The sequence below is a fragment of the Silene latifolia genome, chromosome 6, assembly GCF_048544455.1.
Source record: "Silene latifolia isolate original U9 population chromosome 6, ASM4854445v1, whole genome shotgun sequence".
NCBI classification, from domain to species: Eukaryota; Viridiplantae; Streptophyta; class Magnoliopsida; order Caryophyllales; family Caryophyllaceae; genus Silene; species Silene latifolia.
Genome location: NC_133531.1, coordinates 42,939,498 through 42,956,932, shown reverse-complemented (window position 1 = coordinate 42,956,932; position 17,435 = coordinate 42,939,498). Strand labels below are relative to the sequence as shown.

General features: G+C 37.5%; 1 non-coding gene across 1 annotated transcript; it reads left to right on the top strand.

Moving 5' to 3' along the window:
• The first annotated feature begins 15,459 nt into the window (after nt 1-15,459).
• LOC141589334 (small nucleolar RNA R71) lies at nt 15,460-15,566 on the top strand. The gene has a single exon (XR_012520277.1). It is a non-coding gene; the product is annotated as a small nucleolar RNA R71 (small nucleolar RNA).
• The last annotated feature ends 1,869 nt before the right edge of the window (nt 15,567-17,435 follow it).

The window sequence follows — 17,435 nt, the reverse complement described above, 5'->3', positions numbered from 1 at the left end:
TAATTAATCTGTATCGTCATACAATTGATTAACTTCATGGTTTGGGAATCGTCCTATAGGTGTGACCTAAAGGGATCAACTGATCACCACCGTCAAACGACGGTAATGTTAAACTCTAGTTAGCTAATCATTACCGATTAATGTTGATCAGTTGACTATATAATGAATCATCCCATACGTATTCTTAATTTGAGATTTAAACATGTGATCGCACTATTGTTGAGGACACATACTCCAACATTTTGCGCCGGGAGTTTGTTGGTCGGTCGCTTTCTTAGCTTAGATTTTGGTTACTTGTCGTTAGGAGTACCTAGACCAAAACAATATTTATAATCTTCACAACCAACTCTACTATTATTAAAGAGGCAAGTAAAGGTCGGATCCCAAGGGACGGGTATTGATGTAGGATTTTCGATTGCAAGTAGTGATGTCTAAGGGTGTCACAATTTGGGTTGAGATAAGAAGATCACTAAACTAAATAACAATAAAAGTAAACAAGCAAGATGATTAAAAAGAGGTGTAAAGAATTGATTAAAAGCACTAGGGTGTCATGTGTCCATAGGGGATTCATGGGAATCGATCATACAAACATATTCTCAAATTATAGGCAAGCAATTATTATTGTGATAGGATCGAGTTGGTTTATATCTTACAATCCTAGGAAGATTTGGGTCCCGGAGCCGAATCGATTAGATTGTACAACACCTACAAGTCGACTTAATCCTCCCTACTCAACTATATGCATGGTCTAATGAGACTCGAGTTGGTTTATGTCTTACAAGTCTCATTGAAAAGGTAAGTGATGGGTAAAAAATGCAAGGATTCATAGGCTCGCATTTCATCAAACATAACATGTGCATAAGTTGAGATCACAACAAGCAAGCAAATAAATTACGTGAACATATTAGATTAAGCATGAATCATCCCCCATGTTGGTTTCCCCTAATTCCCCATTAACCCTAGCTTAGGGAACTACTCACTCATTATCAAGTTTAACATGTTAACAAGGTTGTCAATCATATCAACAAAGCAAAACATGATGAATAAGTAAAGATGATTAACAATAATTAAAAAGGGATTAAGAGAATTATACCTAATGATGATTCCAAAATAATAAGCAAAGAATAATAGAAGTACTTGATGAATGATTGGAAGGTTGTCAATCTTCCAAATAAACCCAAATAATCTTCAATTACCCAAAATAAAGGATGAACAATAGAGAAATTAAGGAAATGAGATTTGTATTAATAATTGATTAAAAGTTTATTACAAGATTAAAGAGAGATTATAATAATGTAGACTACACTAAAGATTGATAAGAAGAACATGATAATCTAATTAGTATAATGGGGTATTTATAATTGGGATTAGGTGCACAAATTAGGGTTACTAAGGGCTTAAATGACGATTAAATCCTTAAGAAAAGTTGAGGAAATGCTCCTCTCGAAGAAAGATGCGAGTCTCCTTTTTGCTAGTCTTTTGAAAATATGCGCATCCCGAGTAGAACAAGAAGAAGTCGGGCTGCACTGGAGAACAATCCGAGCGTCCAAAAGGTCGGGGCGAGCGGATTGTGCAAGCAGTGGACGAGCGGCCAGGCAGGTGGGACGATCGGGTTGTGAAGCTCTTGGACGAGCGGCCAGGCAGGTGGGACGCTCGGATTGTGACCCTTGGACGAGCGTCCCGATGCTGGGACGAGCGGATTCCAGTCCAGTGAGCTTTTTCTTCTTTCCTTCTTTCCATCTTCCAACGATCCTCCGGGATTTTGTTGGAGATGCAAGGATCTTCTTCATCATTGCTCATCTACTACATTTACAAAGGCCTTCTAGTCTTGTCTTCACTTTGATGCTTGGTCATTAGATTCGATCAATTTAGCTCTATTTTGCCATGAAAATGCAAGGTATGCACTCCTCTCCACCAAGGGAACAAAACCTCAAAGAATATGCAAAACAAAGGACTAAAGATAGTAAATGACCCAAATATGCACTAAAAAGCATAGGAACGAGGCTAATTCGGGGACTAAATATGCTCAAATATTGGTCACATCAAATATCCCCAAACCGAACCTTTGCTCGTCTCGAGTAAAGAGGTGACAAAACTAGGACCCTTATTTAAACTAACCTACTAATATAGCCGATATGAGACAATTAGCGGGTCTTACTCCGTCCCTTCAACTCACAACAAGACAACCATGAGGTAGGATGCCTTCTTGCAAGGCAAGGTGGGTCTTGCCAAAATGGCGACACATCCAATCATTAAAGCACACAAAATCAAGTAATGGATGCATCTAGAAAAGGAATAGCCACTTTCCTCATCTAAGTGGCGGAATTTATCTAAAGGGGAAGCAATTCAAGGGTACACACTCCTTCATAGATATGGTTTCATCAAACTACTAAGCCTAGAAGGATACCAATAAATTACCTCCAAGTTGTGTCAAGCTAGGGTACCTTTGTCCTCAATCGTTAAATGCTTTTGTCAAGAATAGGCTCTCTATAGTGTTAGAAACACTGGAGGATCGCGGAATTCCCCCTCTTGCCTAGACAAGAAGAAGGGTCGTCCCCTCTCTACCATGCACAAAAATGGATATGATGGATAAAGGGATCAATAGGATTTGAGTTTCATTTGGGAGTTTGCTTTTGTTGTTGTTTTTCCCCCCAATTTCTTGTGGCATATAACATTTGAGAACACTTTCTTTTTGCCATTTCTTTTGATGTTTGGCATTTCAATACTTGACAACTTTCAACTTTTTGCATTTTCTTTTGAACATTTTCAAAGTCACCCCAATAGTAACGAGGGTGCCTTATATTTGAAGCATAGGAGTTTTTATTTTTGCTACTCCTCTTTTCTTTTGATGCAATTTGCAAACTTTTTAACTTTTCATTTCATTTCTTGAACTCAAATTTTTGAACAATTTTTGTGCCCATTCCCTTTGATGACAAAATGTGGTAGAACATGGATGATGGTTGCATGGTTTCAAGGGTCACCTTGGAATAAACGGTAGCCAAGGAGTTATCACACCACAAGGTACTCTTGACTAGGCCTTAATCCATCGGTCAAAGGATTCTAGCATGATACATCCTAGGGTGTTTTACAAGTATTCTAACAAGCAAAGTCTTAAGAACAAAAAAGTATCTACAACGGCCTATATACACTTGTCAAGTTTCCCAAATAGATGGTTTCGCAAAATTTTTCTAACATGCAAATTATATGCCATGATGCAACTAATATTTATACATCCTAATTCATATGCTTCTACCAACTAATATGCCAAATAATCTAAATGCAATCCTAAATTCACATTGTTTATACCGCATCAATCAAAATGAAGCCACATAGTCATTAACATAAAGAGGAAAAAGGAGACTGGAAAGATCATACCATGTGGTCTTCAATATCCTCATGTCTCGGATGTGGCGTAGTCGATCAATGTGAGAAAGGATGAACAAATACAATATATACAAAACAATATATATACAAGACTACACTACAAAGGGAAATGAACTTGTTTTTGGATTTTCAATTTTTCAATATTTTTTTGTTTTCTCGAATTTTTTTTTTGATTTTTTTGGATTTTGTATAAAAGTCAAGTTAGAATTTCCCATCCCCATACTAGTATGGGCATTGTCCTCAATGGCCAATACGATAGGAAATTATGCAATGAAAATGCATGATTTTTAAACTAAATGAAAACTACACTAAACTACACTATATGATACATGTGTTTTTGTTATGGCGGAGAGCATAATTTAGATTAGCTCCCAATGCATATGCATGGACTTCCCCAAACCAAAATAGACATTATTTCTAATGTCAAGAATTTCGGGGGAGTTCATGCACATAGAATGCAATGCATGAAACTAAAAATTGTCATTTTAGATTTTTCAAGTCGGAACAATAAAAATGAACACCTTAATGATGCCAAGATGCTAGTCCTCCAATGTTGCTAGGACTCTTCAAAATGATCAAGATAAAATAAAAACAAGAGAAGTAGACAAACCATAAGGGAGGTGTAAGAATGTAGGAGCCTCCAAAAGTTTGCTAGTCCTCACCCATCGTATCATCATTATCATCATCTTCCTCTCTTGAGGCATCATCAACCTCCATAGATGTGGAATCATGTCCACTCTCACTTTCACTTTCTTGTTCTTCCTCACTTTCCTCTTCTTCTTGAACTTCTTCTTCTTCTCCTTCTTGGTCACCACTCTCATCAACAACCATTTCCTCTCCACCCGGTCTACCACCACTAGAAGTGCTTGGAAAGAATACTTCCCTATCCGCCTAAATAGGCAAAGGACAAGATGGATCAAGAAGTCCTTGCCTAGCTACATGTAGGAGGGGCGGATATTGGGCCTTGTAAGCATCAACTCTATTGTTGTAAGCTTGTTTATGCATTTCCCTCATGAGTAGAGTCAAGTAATCATTTTCCGCCTTGGCATCTTTGGGGTTGAACTCGTGGTACTCAAATGGGTAAGGTGGGGTGATAATGGAGGAGGAGGGCTCGGCAATTGCGTCCCCTTGGTGTTGAATGATGTACTCGGTCTCTTCGGAGAGTGGGAGAAGGTAGTTCGGTCGATGAACATTCAATCGGCAAATTTTGCCAGGCAAAGTGAAGGATCTAGCTTCATTTGTCAACCACCCAAACTTGTTGTCAAGAGTATCGTTCTTGACCCACTTAAACTTTAGAATCATGGTGGGCAAATCGATAAGGTGGCCACCTTTTACCGGTGCATAAGTGTTGTTCTTGTTGAAATCCCGGTTAAAATGCTTAGCCAAATAGGTAACTAGTCCTCCATTGGCAATAAAGGTCGTGCCTTCTTTGCCACAATCAACATTAAGCCATCGATCAACCAAAAGTCGTAAAGCATTGTATGGCTTGGTAAATTCTCTCCCAATGTTCAAAGCCGACTCAAGAAGGATAAAATCGAGTTTGGTAAGATGATTTGTGCCATTTATAGCTATCAATGTATTCCCAATGACCTTATGCCATACTCTAAAGCCCAGATGGTGGACTAAGAGAGCACGACAATCATGAAAACGTGTGAATTTCCTTCCGGAAATTGCCATCCAAAGAGGAGCGGAGTCATACTTAGTAGGCATCTTTGTAAATTTTGCACTATCACTAAGGCCAAATATCTTACCCAATTCGTCATAAGATAAGCATCTATCAACATTTTCAAGACGAAACTCAATAATGGTTCGGGTCTCCACCTTTATGACTTTCAAATAGCTCAAAAACTCTAAGGTGAGGGAGGAGTATGTCAATTCTTGCATTGTAAATAATTTACTTAACCCCATAGACTCAAAAAAGGTCTTAATTTGTTCAAGGACACCCAACTTTGACAATGCCATCTTCACAAATAAACTTAGTAGGCATGATGGTTTTCTTAGCAAAGAGAATGAATTTCTCCCTATGGGAGTCGGAAGTGAAAATTACCTCCGGATAATCGGATAATTGTTCAATGACCGGAGTTGAAGTAGTAGCTTCCATAGGGGGATTTTTTTCTTGAACCTCCAACCTTGCCTCATGGACTACCAATGCCTTTATTACTTGTTTTGCTTGAAGAGCTAATTGCCTTTTGGAAAGTGTCTTCTTTTGGGGTGCCTTGTTTCCACCTTTTGTTCTTGCCATTCTCCTTTGCTTAATTTCACCAATGAAAGATTGGAATCTTCGATTTCTAGTAATGCTCCAATCGATTTAGGATGAATGAATGTTGCTTTGTATCCTAAAAATCGACTCAGAACTTGACGATTTTGGTGTTTGAATCACTTATTGTTGCAAAAGGAGTGATTAATTTTTGTTGTGAGGAAGTTTGGATTTGATTTAGTTGAATTTGGTTGAGGGAATTTGTTTTCGTTGATGGAGAGGATGAGGGTTTTGGGGTTTTGGGGTTTTGGGATTTTGGGATTTTGGATAATGTTTGTATTTGGAAGAAATGAGAATGAATCGGAGAGGAGGGTTTAAAAATACCCGTTAGTTTTGAATTTTCAGAGGGAGACGAGCGGACCAGGGGTCGGGACACTCGGATTCTTCAAAAAATGGTTCAGAAAAAGACGCCACAGGACGAGCGGACTGCAGGAAAGACGAGCGGATTCCTTGAGCTGAGACGAGCGTCTTTTGCTTAGGACGCTCGGATTCCTTTCCAGGGAGAAATCCCAGAATTTGGCAGCAAAAAGACGAGCGTCTTTCTTGATGGACGACCGTCCAGACTGAGACGAGCGTCTTTCTGGCTGGGACGCTCAGATTAACAGTCAGACTCAAATTTTAATTTCTGCAGCTTCACCAGACGAGCGTCTGATGGCTTGGACGCTCGGGTTTCTTCAGGACGAGCGGATGATGTGAACATTATTTGCGCACATTTAGTCCCCTAATTGAGCCTATTTTGCATACTATTATATCATTCCATGACCATTTTATCCGTCAAATACTTTCTATTTTGCTTTCCTAGTGCATTTTATATGTTTTATAGGAAAGGAGGTAATAAGGCAGAAATTCCCGTCTTTTGTGCATATTTGGAAGCTTTTTGATGATATTGGATGGACTAGTATGAAAAGGAGACAAGAATGATGACCAAGGATGTAGGAATAAAGTGTATATAGAAGGATCAAAGGGTTAAGAGTAAGGATGAAGAGAAGGAAGACATTGCAAGCAGAAATTGCTCGAAACCCAAACCAAGAGTTGCCCCTTAGGCTCTGAAAGTAAGCTAGATGGAACGGCATCGAAAAATCAAGTGATCTAGGCTTTTGAATCACTCCAATAGGAGTCCGGATGAGAAAATGACGTCCGTTTTACAATCCGATCTCAAACAAAGAAGTTGTCCGCCAATCCGCTCGTCCCGAGACAAATCCGCTAGGATTCCCTTACAACAACTTTCGTGTTGTTCTTGTTCTATGAAGGATGCGCATATTTTTCAAAGACCGGCGAAAAGGAGACCGGAGTCTCTCTTGAGACAGGCGATTCCCTACCCAACAATTAGCATTGTTAAATTACTATTTTACCCTTGCTTAACCTATTGATGCTCTACTATATATACCCCATTTGTAATAATCAAATCATCAAGTTTCCTTAGATTAAATCAATCCTTCCTAGATTAGATTAGGAGTAGATTAGAATAGATTAATCTCAATCTTTCCACAAAATTACACATTAATCTTTCCTTAATTATTGTTCTAGTTTATTATTATTGGGTAATTGAAGATTATTGGGTTATTATTGGAGGATTGACAACCCTTCATCAATCAATCAAGTTTCTTCTATTATTCTTTGCTTTATTATTTGGAATCATCTCAAGTTTGGTATAATTCTTTTACCCTTTACTCTTTATTGTTTATTTCCTCATTCTCTTATCATGTTTACACTTGTTGTTATGTTTGACACCATTAATGACATGTTCTCCATGATAATGAGTGGGTAGTCTCTTTAGCTAGGATTAGTGGGTAATTAGGGGAAACCTACATGGGATTTATCATGCTTAATCTAATATGTTTTCATAATCAAATTGTTTGCTTGTTGTGATGTCAACTTTATGCACATGTTATGTTTGATGAAATGCTAAGCCTATGAATCCTTGCATTTACAACCATCTCTTATCTACTCAACTTGACTTGTAAGATATAAACCAACTCGAGTCTTGTTAGACCATGCATAGAAGTTTAATAGGAGGAAAGTAAGTCGACTTGTAGGTGTTGTACAATCTAATCGATTCGGCTCCGGGACCCAACTCTTCCTATGAACCGTAAGACATAAACCAACTCGGTTTTTCCATAACATAAATTACTTGCAACTTTGTAGGAAACATGTTTGTATGATCAACTCCCATGAATCCCTTATGAACCCATGATATCCTAGCATTTTTAATCAATTGTTTACATCTTTCCTTTTGTTGCTTGTTTATTACTTTTATTAGATTAGAATCATCAACCCATTATAATTGTGATAACCCCAAGCACAACCATAATTAGCTTGAATATTTTGAGTAACCACCGTCCCATGGATCGACCTCGACTTACCACTAACTAGTTGTATGTTGAGTATTATAAATGTGTTTGATTGGATGTGACCCGACGACATCACCCATCAAAATGGCGCCGTTGCCGGGGACGGTGTTGTTTATTTTAATTGTTCTTTTGTCTAGTTTTGGTTGTGCTTCTTTTTCTTGAGTTTTATTGTACTTGTTCTATTTCACATGCTCAACATGTCTACATTCACTTTTTGGCAATATGAAAATGAATCATTTGATAAATATGTTGCAAGATTTGAAGATTATATGACTCATGCTTGGCATCATGGTTTTACTCTTTCAAATTATGAAGCATGTTGTGTTGTTTATAATGGCATGAACCTTGAAACCCGCAACTTGGCATTTCACTTGAGTGGTGGTAGAATTTGTGAGATGAGTTGTGAGGAATGTTGGGAATTTGTTGAGTTCATGACCATTCATGGTCTCAAGCAAACTATACATGACATATTTGAAAGTGTCAAGGAAGGTATAGAAGTGATAAAAAGCACATTTCAAAAATTCTTTGAGGAAAACTATGATGAAAATGAGATTTGTGAGGATGAGAAACCTTCCTATAAACTTGAGCCAATCCACTTTGCCCACAAAATTACCCCACCTTGGGAAGATGGAGTGCTAGATGAGGTGAGTGATGATGAGGAGGAGTACATTCTTGATTGTGAAACTAATGCTTGGATGCCGTCATCCTACTCCTCTTGTTTTTCAATGAAATCAACCTCCATGGAATTTGATGTTAATGGGCAAAGTGAGAATGATATGGATGTGAGCTTGAGAGAAAACTCACCCTTTGAGGATGACACATTTGAGGGAGACAATTGTGTTGAACTTGGTGAGCCTTATTACGACAATCCCTTTGATAATGGACCTTGTTGGGATGAGGAATATGATGAGGACATTTGGGAACCCCAAATAGACACCCTTAAAATCACCTTGGATGATAATGAGAGTACTTGCATTGAATGTGGTAATTTTGACTATTTGGAGGATGAGTTGAGTGAATTGCCAACCAACTACCCATTTCATGTTCCTACCATCCATCATTTCTCTTATGATTTTTGTCATAATGTTCTTGACATGCTTGTCCGGTCTCTTACTTGGGCATTATTTCATTGCATAATCTTGTGTTGTTATCCATGCCTATTTATTTCTCACTCTCAAGAATTTGATCGACTTCTACGTGCTTTGAGTGCTAGTGATGATTTTCCATGAAATTGTTAATTAATAATCTTTGGTTTAATGGAGTTCCTCAATAACCATTAATTTGTATATATGTATTTAGTATAGTTTGCATTGTAATATATCTCACATGATTCATATAGTTAGTTGCATATAGACTAGAATACATGCATAGTCACTAATGACCAAACCTATTCTTTTCTACACTAGAAATAGTGTTTAAATCGGTTTGGGGAGGTTTGATCATAGGTGACCATAGTTTACTAGAAATCATGCATCATATAATATAGTTTAGATTGCATTCATTTGTTATATATGTCATATAGAATTGCATTTAGTTAGAGCATGCATTCATTCATATCATATCATTGCATTTGTACTTCAATTTCCATAAAATCAAAAATCCAAAAACATGTATTTCCTTTTTCATTTCTACTCCTACATGTACATTGAGGACAATGTCCAAAATAAAGTGGGGGATGGGAATTTATATTCCAAAAATGCATAAAAATTGAAAAATTTCGAAAAATCCCAAAAATATGTCTTTTAATTTCATAAAACAAAAACCCATAAAAATTTGAAAATTTCAAAAACCCAAAAACAAGTTCATTTCCTTTGTAGTGTAGACTTGTATATATTGTTGTATATATTGTATTTGTTCTATCCTTGTTCACATTGATCGACTACGCCACATCCGAGACATGAGGATATTGAAGACCGCATGGTATGATCTTTCCAATCTCCTTTTTCCTCTTTATGTTAATGACTATGTGGCTTTATTTTGATTGATGCGGTACAACAATGTGAATTTGGGACTTGCATTTAGTTTATATGGCATATTAGTTGGTAGAATCATTTGCATTAGGATGTTTATATGTTAGTTGCATCATGGCATGCAGTTTGCATGTTAGAAAATTTTGCGAAACCGTCTACTTGAGAAGCTTGACAAGTGTATATAGGCCCTAGTAGATGCTTTTTCTTCTTAAGACTTTTCTTGTTAGAATACTTGTAAAACACCCTATGATGTGTCATGCTAGTATCCTTTGACCCATGGATTAAGGCCTAGTCAAGAGTACCTTGTGGTGTGATAACTCCTTGGCTACCGTTTATTCCAAGGTGACCCTTAGCTTGAAACCATGCATGCCTCCATCATCCATGTTCTACCACATTTTTGTCATCAAAGGGAATGGGCACAAAAAGGAAATTGATTTGAGTTCTAAGAAATGAAAAGTGAAAGAAAGTTTGCAAAATGCATCAAATGAAAAGAGGAGCAAAAATACTCCTAATGCTTCAAATATAAGGCACCCTCACTACATATGGAGTGACTTTGAAAATGTTCAAAAAGAAATGCAAAGAAAAGTTGAAAAGTTGTCAAGTATTGAAATGCCAAACATCAAAGAAATGGCAAAAAAAGTGTTCTCAAATGTTATATGCCACAAGAAATTGGGGGAAAAAACAACAAAGCAAACTCCCAAAATGAAACTCAAAATATCTATTGATCCCTTTATCCATCGTATCCATCTTTGTGCATGGTAGAGAGGGGACGACCCTTTTTCTTGTCTAGGCAAGAGGGGGAATTCCGCGATCCTCCGGTGTTTCTAACACCATAGGGAGTCTATTCTTGACAAAAGCATTTAACGATTGAGGACAAAGGTACCCTAGCTTGACCCAATTTGGAGGTGATTTATTGGTATCCTTCTAGGCTTAGTAGTTTGAAGAAATTGCATCTATGAAGGAGTGTGTACCCTTGAATTGCTTCTCTTGTAGATAATTTCCACCACTTAGATGAGGAAAGTGGCTATTCTTTTGTAGATGCATCCATTACTTGATTTTGTGTGCTTAATGTTTGGATGCGTCGCCATTATGGCAAGACCCACCTTGCCTTGCAAGAAGGCATCCTACCTCATGGTAATCTTATTGTGAGTTGAAGGGATGGAGTGAGACCCGCTAATTGTCTCATATCGGTTATATTATTAGGATAGTTTAAATAAAAGTCTAATTCTTGTCACCACTTTACTCGGGACGAGTAAAGGTTCGATTTGGGGATATTTGATGTGAACATTATTTGCGCACATTTAGTCCCCTAATTGAGCCTATTTTGCATACTATTATATCATCTATGACCATTTTATCCGTCAAATACTTTCTATTTTGCTTTCCTAGTGCATTTTATATGTTTTATAGGAAAGGAGGTAATAAGGCGGAAATTCCCGTCTTTTCTGCATATTTGGAAGCTTTTTGATGATATTGGATGGACTAGTATGAAGAGGAGATAAGAATGATGACCAAGGATGTAGGAATAAAGTGTATATAGAAGGATCAAAGGGTTAAGAGTAAGGATGAAGAGAAGGAAGACATTGCAAGAAGAAATTGCTCGAAACCCAAACCAAGAGTTGCTCCTTTGGCTCTGAAAGTATGCTATATGGAACGGCATCGAAAAATCAAGTGATCTAGGCTTTTGAATCACTCCAATAGGAGTCCGGATGAGAAAATGACGTCCTTTTTACAATCCGAGCTCAAACAAAGAAGCTGTCCGCCAATCCGCTCGTCCCGAGACAAATCCGCTGGGATTCCCTTACAGCAAATTTCGTGTTCTTCTTGTTCTATGAAGGATGTGCATATTTTTCAAAGACCGGAGTCTCTCTTGAGACTGGCGATTCCCTACCCAACAATTAGCATTGTTAAATTACTATTTTACCCTTGCTTAACCTAATGATGCTCTACTATATATACCCCATTTGTAATAATCAAACCTTCAAGTTTCCTTAGATTAAATCAATCCTTCCTAGATTAGATTAGGAGTAGATTAGAATAGATTAATTTCAATATTTCAACAAAATTACACATTAATCTTTCCTTAATTATTGTTCTAGTTTATTATTATTGGGTAATTGAAGATTATTGGGTTATTATTGGAGGATTGACAACCCTTCATCAATCAATCAAGTTTCTTCAATTATTCTTTGCTTTATTATTTGGAATCATCTCAAGTTTGGTATAATTCTTTTACCCTTTACTCTTTATTGTTTATTTCCTCATTCTCTTATCATGTTTACACTTGTTGTTATGTTTGACACCATTAATGACATGTTCTCCATGATAATGAGTGAGTAGTCTCTTTAGCTAGGATTAGTGGGTAATTAGGGGAAACCAACATGGGATTTATCATGCTTAATCTAATATGTTTTCATAATCAAATTGCTTGGTTGTTGTGATGTCAACTTTATGCACATGTTATGTTTGATGAAATGCTAAGCCTATGAATCCTTGCATTTACAACCATCTCTTTTCTACTCAACTTGACTTGTAAGATATAAACCAACTCGAGTGTTGTTAGACCATGCATAGAAGTTGAATAGGAGGAAAGTAAGTCGACTTATAGGTGTTGTACAATCTAATCGATTCGGCTCCGGGACCCAACTCTTCCTATGAACCGTAAGACATAAACCAACTCGGTTCCTCCATAACATAAATTGCTTGCAACTTTGTAGGAAACATGTTTGTATGATCAGCTCCCATGAATCCCTTATGAACCCACGATATCCTAGCATTTTTAATCAATTATTTACATATTTCCTTTTGTTGCTTGTTTATTGCTTTTATTAGATTAGAATCATCAACCCATTATAATTGTGACAACTCCAAGCACAACCATAATTAGATTGAATATTTTGAGTAACCACCGTCCCATGGATCGACCTCGACTTACCACTAACTAGTTGTATGTTGAGTATTATAAATGTGTTTGATTGGATGTGACCCGACGACATCACCCATCAGCGGATTATCCCTCAGGCCGCTCGGATTCTTCCTTGACCACACGGATTCAGGTCCATCCGTGGGTGCTTCGTAACCCGTGTCATTTCATTCTTTAATTCTTATGTTCTTCATTGTAGTGGCACTACAAAGGCATGAACAGCCTAGGCAATTGATATCCCCACACTAAGTCAAAGCACTACACATCAATAAATTCATAAGTCCCTCCCTCACTTCTCTCAAAATGATGAATATCTTGATCAAGGCACAAAAATGTAAATAAAAAAATGACAAAAATGCAATAGAATAATTGAAATGCAAGTTAGGGAGTTAGAATATGTACAAATGGTGGTTTAGGGAGGAATCCACCAAACTCCCATCCAATGTGAGATGTCAAGGGGGCATGTTCAAGGTGTTGTTGATGTTACTCAACACCTTGAAGAAGTAGTCGAAAGCTTGCTCATTATCATGATAAGGATCTTCAATAGATCTTTGCACTTGTTGTTATCCATGATGGCCTTAGGTCATAGCATTACCAATATAAGGATTGAATATCCCTTCAAACTCATCATCCCAAAGACCGCAAACTTCGTCTACTTGCTCACTAAAAAAGTCTTGAGTTGATAAAGACAACTCTCCTTCTTTCTTGTCTTGGCCAATGAGGCCTTCTTCTTCACTTGTCATGGGCGAGCTTTTCAAGCTCTCATTGTTGCAATTTCCTTGCTCTTTTGATGGGGCATCATCCACTTTCTTTTTCCATTGAAATTCAAACTTCTTCCTATCATCCTTCTGGCTATAGTGATCAACCATAAAACATGGCTCATGCAATCGGGGAGCACTCATGGTCTTGTCAAGATTGAAAGTAATGGTTTCATCTTCCACTTCAAGGGTGAGCTCTTCATGCTTCACATCGATCACCGCTCCCGCGGTGTGCAAGAAAGGTCTTCCTAAGATAATAGGAATGTTGGAGTCTTCTTCCATGTCAACAATAACGAAAACCACCGGGATGAAGAATTTTCTAATTTTCACGGGAACATCTTCCCATACCCCTAAAGGTGTCTTTGTTGATCTATCCGCCATTTGAAGCGTGATGTTGGTGCATTTGAGTTCTCCCATTCCTAGCCTCTTGCTAACCGAATATGGCATGACACTAACACTTGCCCCAAGGTCACATAAAGCTTTGTTGATTGTAGTGTCACCAATACTGCATGGAATGGAGAAGCTTCCCGGATCCTTGAGCTTTGGAGGTGAACTCCCTTGAAGGATGACACTACTCACCTTAGTGAAAGCAATAGTCTCAAGCTTCCGGATTGATTTATTCTTTGTAAGGATGTCCTTCATGTACTTTGCATAGGCCGGAACGTGATTGATCAATTCCGTGAAAGGAATCGAGACTTTTAAATGCTTCACAATTTCCATGAATTTTCCAAGTTGGTCATCAAACTTAGGCTTAGCTTGACGACTCGGGATTGGAAGTCTAATCACAATGGGCTCCTTCTCTTTGGCCTTTTCTTCATTTTTCTTTGAAACTTCTTGATTGGTGGGTTCTTCTTCCCTAGATTTTTGCACAACTCTTTCCTTGTCACTAGCCTCCACAACTTCATCCTCAAATTTCTTCTTTGGCCCTTCATATCTTTAACCACTCCTCAAATGGATGGCACTAACCGTTTCATGTCTTGGGGGACTACTTTGAGGTGGTAATTACCCCTTTTGTCTTTGAGAGCTTGAAGATGCTAGTTGGGTCATTTGAGTTTCCAACATTTTTGTGTGGGCTAGGATGTTGTTGATGGTGATGTCTTTTGCTTGACTATCTTTTTGCATTTGAGTGAAAAATTCTTGTTGATTCTTTTGCATTTGGAAGACCGCTTTTTGAACATCAAAACCTTGGTCATTTTGTTGATTGTATGGAGTTTGATTTTGGTAACCTTTGTTTTGGTTGTAAAAGGGTCTTTGATTTTGGTTTCTCATTGGGGGTGGGGTGTATGTTGGTTGAGGGTTTTGAATATTTTGGCTTTTGTATGAGAGATTTGGATGGAATTTGGTGTTTTCATTGTAATAGTTGGAATACGGGGTACCACTTTTATATGCTTGAAAAGCATTCACTTGCTCACTTGTTCCCCTACATTCACTTTGATCATGTTCCAAAGTTCCACAATTCTCACATACTCCATTTGGAATCGATGAAGATGCTACCATGGCATTAACATGTTGATTTGGTGATTTTGAGGCTTCTTCAAGCTTAGTCATAGCCTTTTCAAACTTCAAGTTGATAGTATCAATATGAGCACTAAGTTGAGCACCCAATTGAGTAATAGAGTCCACTTCATGCTTTCCTCCTCTAGTAGCCTTGCGAGGTCTACTATATTATGAATTATGGACCGCCATTTCCTCAATCTTGTTCCAAGTTTGATTATCATCAACTTCGGTGAACATATCATTTGATCCCATGTTGAGAATGTTTCGGGAGTCTTCATAAAGTCCATTCCAAATTTTTTGTACCAAGAACCACTCGCTAAGTCCATGATGAGGACATGAGCGACAAGTTCCTTTGAATCGCTCCCAAACTTCATACAAAGATTCTTCGTCCCATTGCTTAAAACCCGTGATTTAGGCTCTTAGCATGTTAGTCTTTTCCGGAGGGTAGAACTTTTTGTAGAAAGCTAGAGCCAACTTCTTCCAAGAGTCAATTCCAAGAGTAGCCTTATCAAGGCTCTTTAACCATTGTTTCGCGGTACCAATTAGAGAAAAAGGAAATAAGACCCATCGAATTTGGTCTTGAGTCACTCCGGTTTGTGAAATCGCATCACAATAGTCACAAAAAGTCTCCATGTGAGAATGATGGTCTTCACTAGGCATCCCCCCAAATTGGCTTCTTTTGACTAATTGGATAAATGCGAATTTTGCAATAAAATTTCCAGTTAAGTGTTGTGGTGTTGGAGTACCATTGGGTAGGTTCTCCTTGGTTGGTACGGAATGTGATGAAAACTTAGGCATTGTGGGTTGATTTTGTGGTTGATTTTGTGTTGGGCTCTCCTCACCTTCTCTTACAAAAGGGTTGATGAACTCAAGAGTATTTGGTTGAATATCTACAACCTCACCAATACCACTCAAAGTATTTCTAACAAGTCATCTATTGGTTGTCAAAGTCCTTTCAATTTCGTGATCAATGGGTAACAAGTTACCTTGTGATCTTCTAGACATGCAAAATATCAAACAACTCGAAAACAATTAGAACAAACCTTGAGGAGTTTTACTTCCCCAAGGCAAAGAAAGACACAACTAATAACAATCAAAGAAAATCAAATCAAGTTAACACCGTCCCCGGCAACGACGCCATTTTTGGTCGCTCGTTTTCTTAGCTTAGATTTCGGTTACTTGTCGTTAGGAGTACCTAGACCAAAACAATATTTATAATCTTCACAAACAACTCTACTATTAGTAAAGAGGCAAGTAAAAATCGGATCCCAAGGGACGGGTATTGATGTAGTATTTTCGATTGCAAGTAGTGGTGTCTAAGGGTGTCATAATTTGGGTTGAGATAAGAAGATCACTAAACTAAATAACAATAAAAGTAAACAAGCAAGATGATTAAAAAGAGGTGTAAACAATTGATTAAAAGCACTAGGGTGTCATGGGTTCATAGGGGATTCATGGGAATTGATCATACAAACATATTCTCAAATTATAAGCAAGCAATTATTGTTGTGATAGGATCGAGTTGGTTTATATCTTACAATCCTAGGATGGTTTGGGTCCCGGAGCCGAATCGATTAAATTTTACAACACCTACAAGTCGACTTAATCCTCCCTACTTAACTATATGCATGGTCTAATGAGACTCGACTTGGTTTATCTCTTACAAGTCTCATTGAAAAGGTAAGTGATGGGTAAAAAATGCAAGGATTCATAGGCTCGCATTTCATCAAACATAACATGTGCATAAGTTGAGATTACAACAAGCAAGCAAATAAATTATGTGAACATATTAGATTAAGCATGAATCATCCCCCATGTTGGTTTCCCCTAATTCCCCATTAACCCTAGTTTAGGGAACTACTCACTCATTATCAAATTTAACATGTTAACAAGGTTGTCAATCATATCAACAAAGCAAAACATGATGAATAAGTAAAGATGATTAACAATAATTAAAAAGGGATTAAGAAAATTATACCTAATGATGATTCCAAAATAATAAGCAAAGAATAATAGAAGTACTTGATGAATGATTGGAAGGTTGTCAATCTTCCAAATAAACCCAAATAATCTTCAATTACCCAAAATAAAGGATGAACAATAGAGAAATTAAGGAAATGAGATTTGTATTTATAATTGACTAAAAGTTGATTACAAGATTAAAGAGAGATTAGAATAATATAGACTACACTAAAGATTGATAAGAAGAATATGATAATCTAATTAGTATAATGGGGTATTTATAATGGGGATTAGGTGCACAAATTAGGATTACTAAGGGCTTAAATGACGATT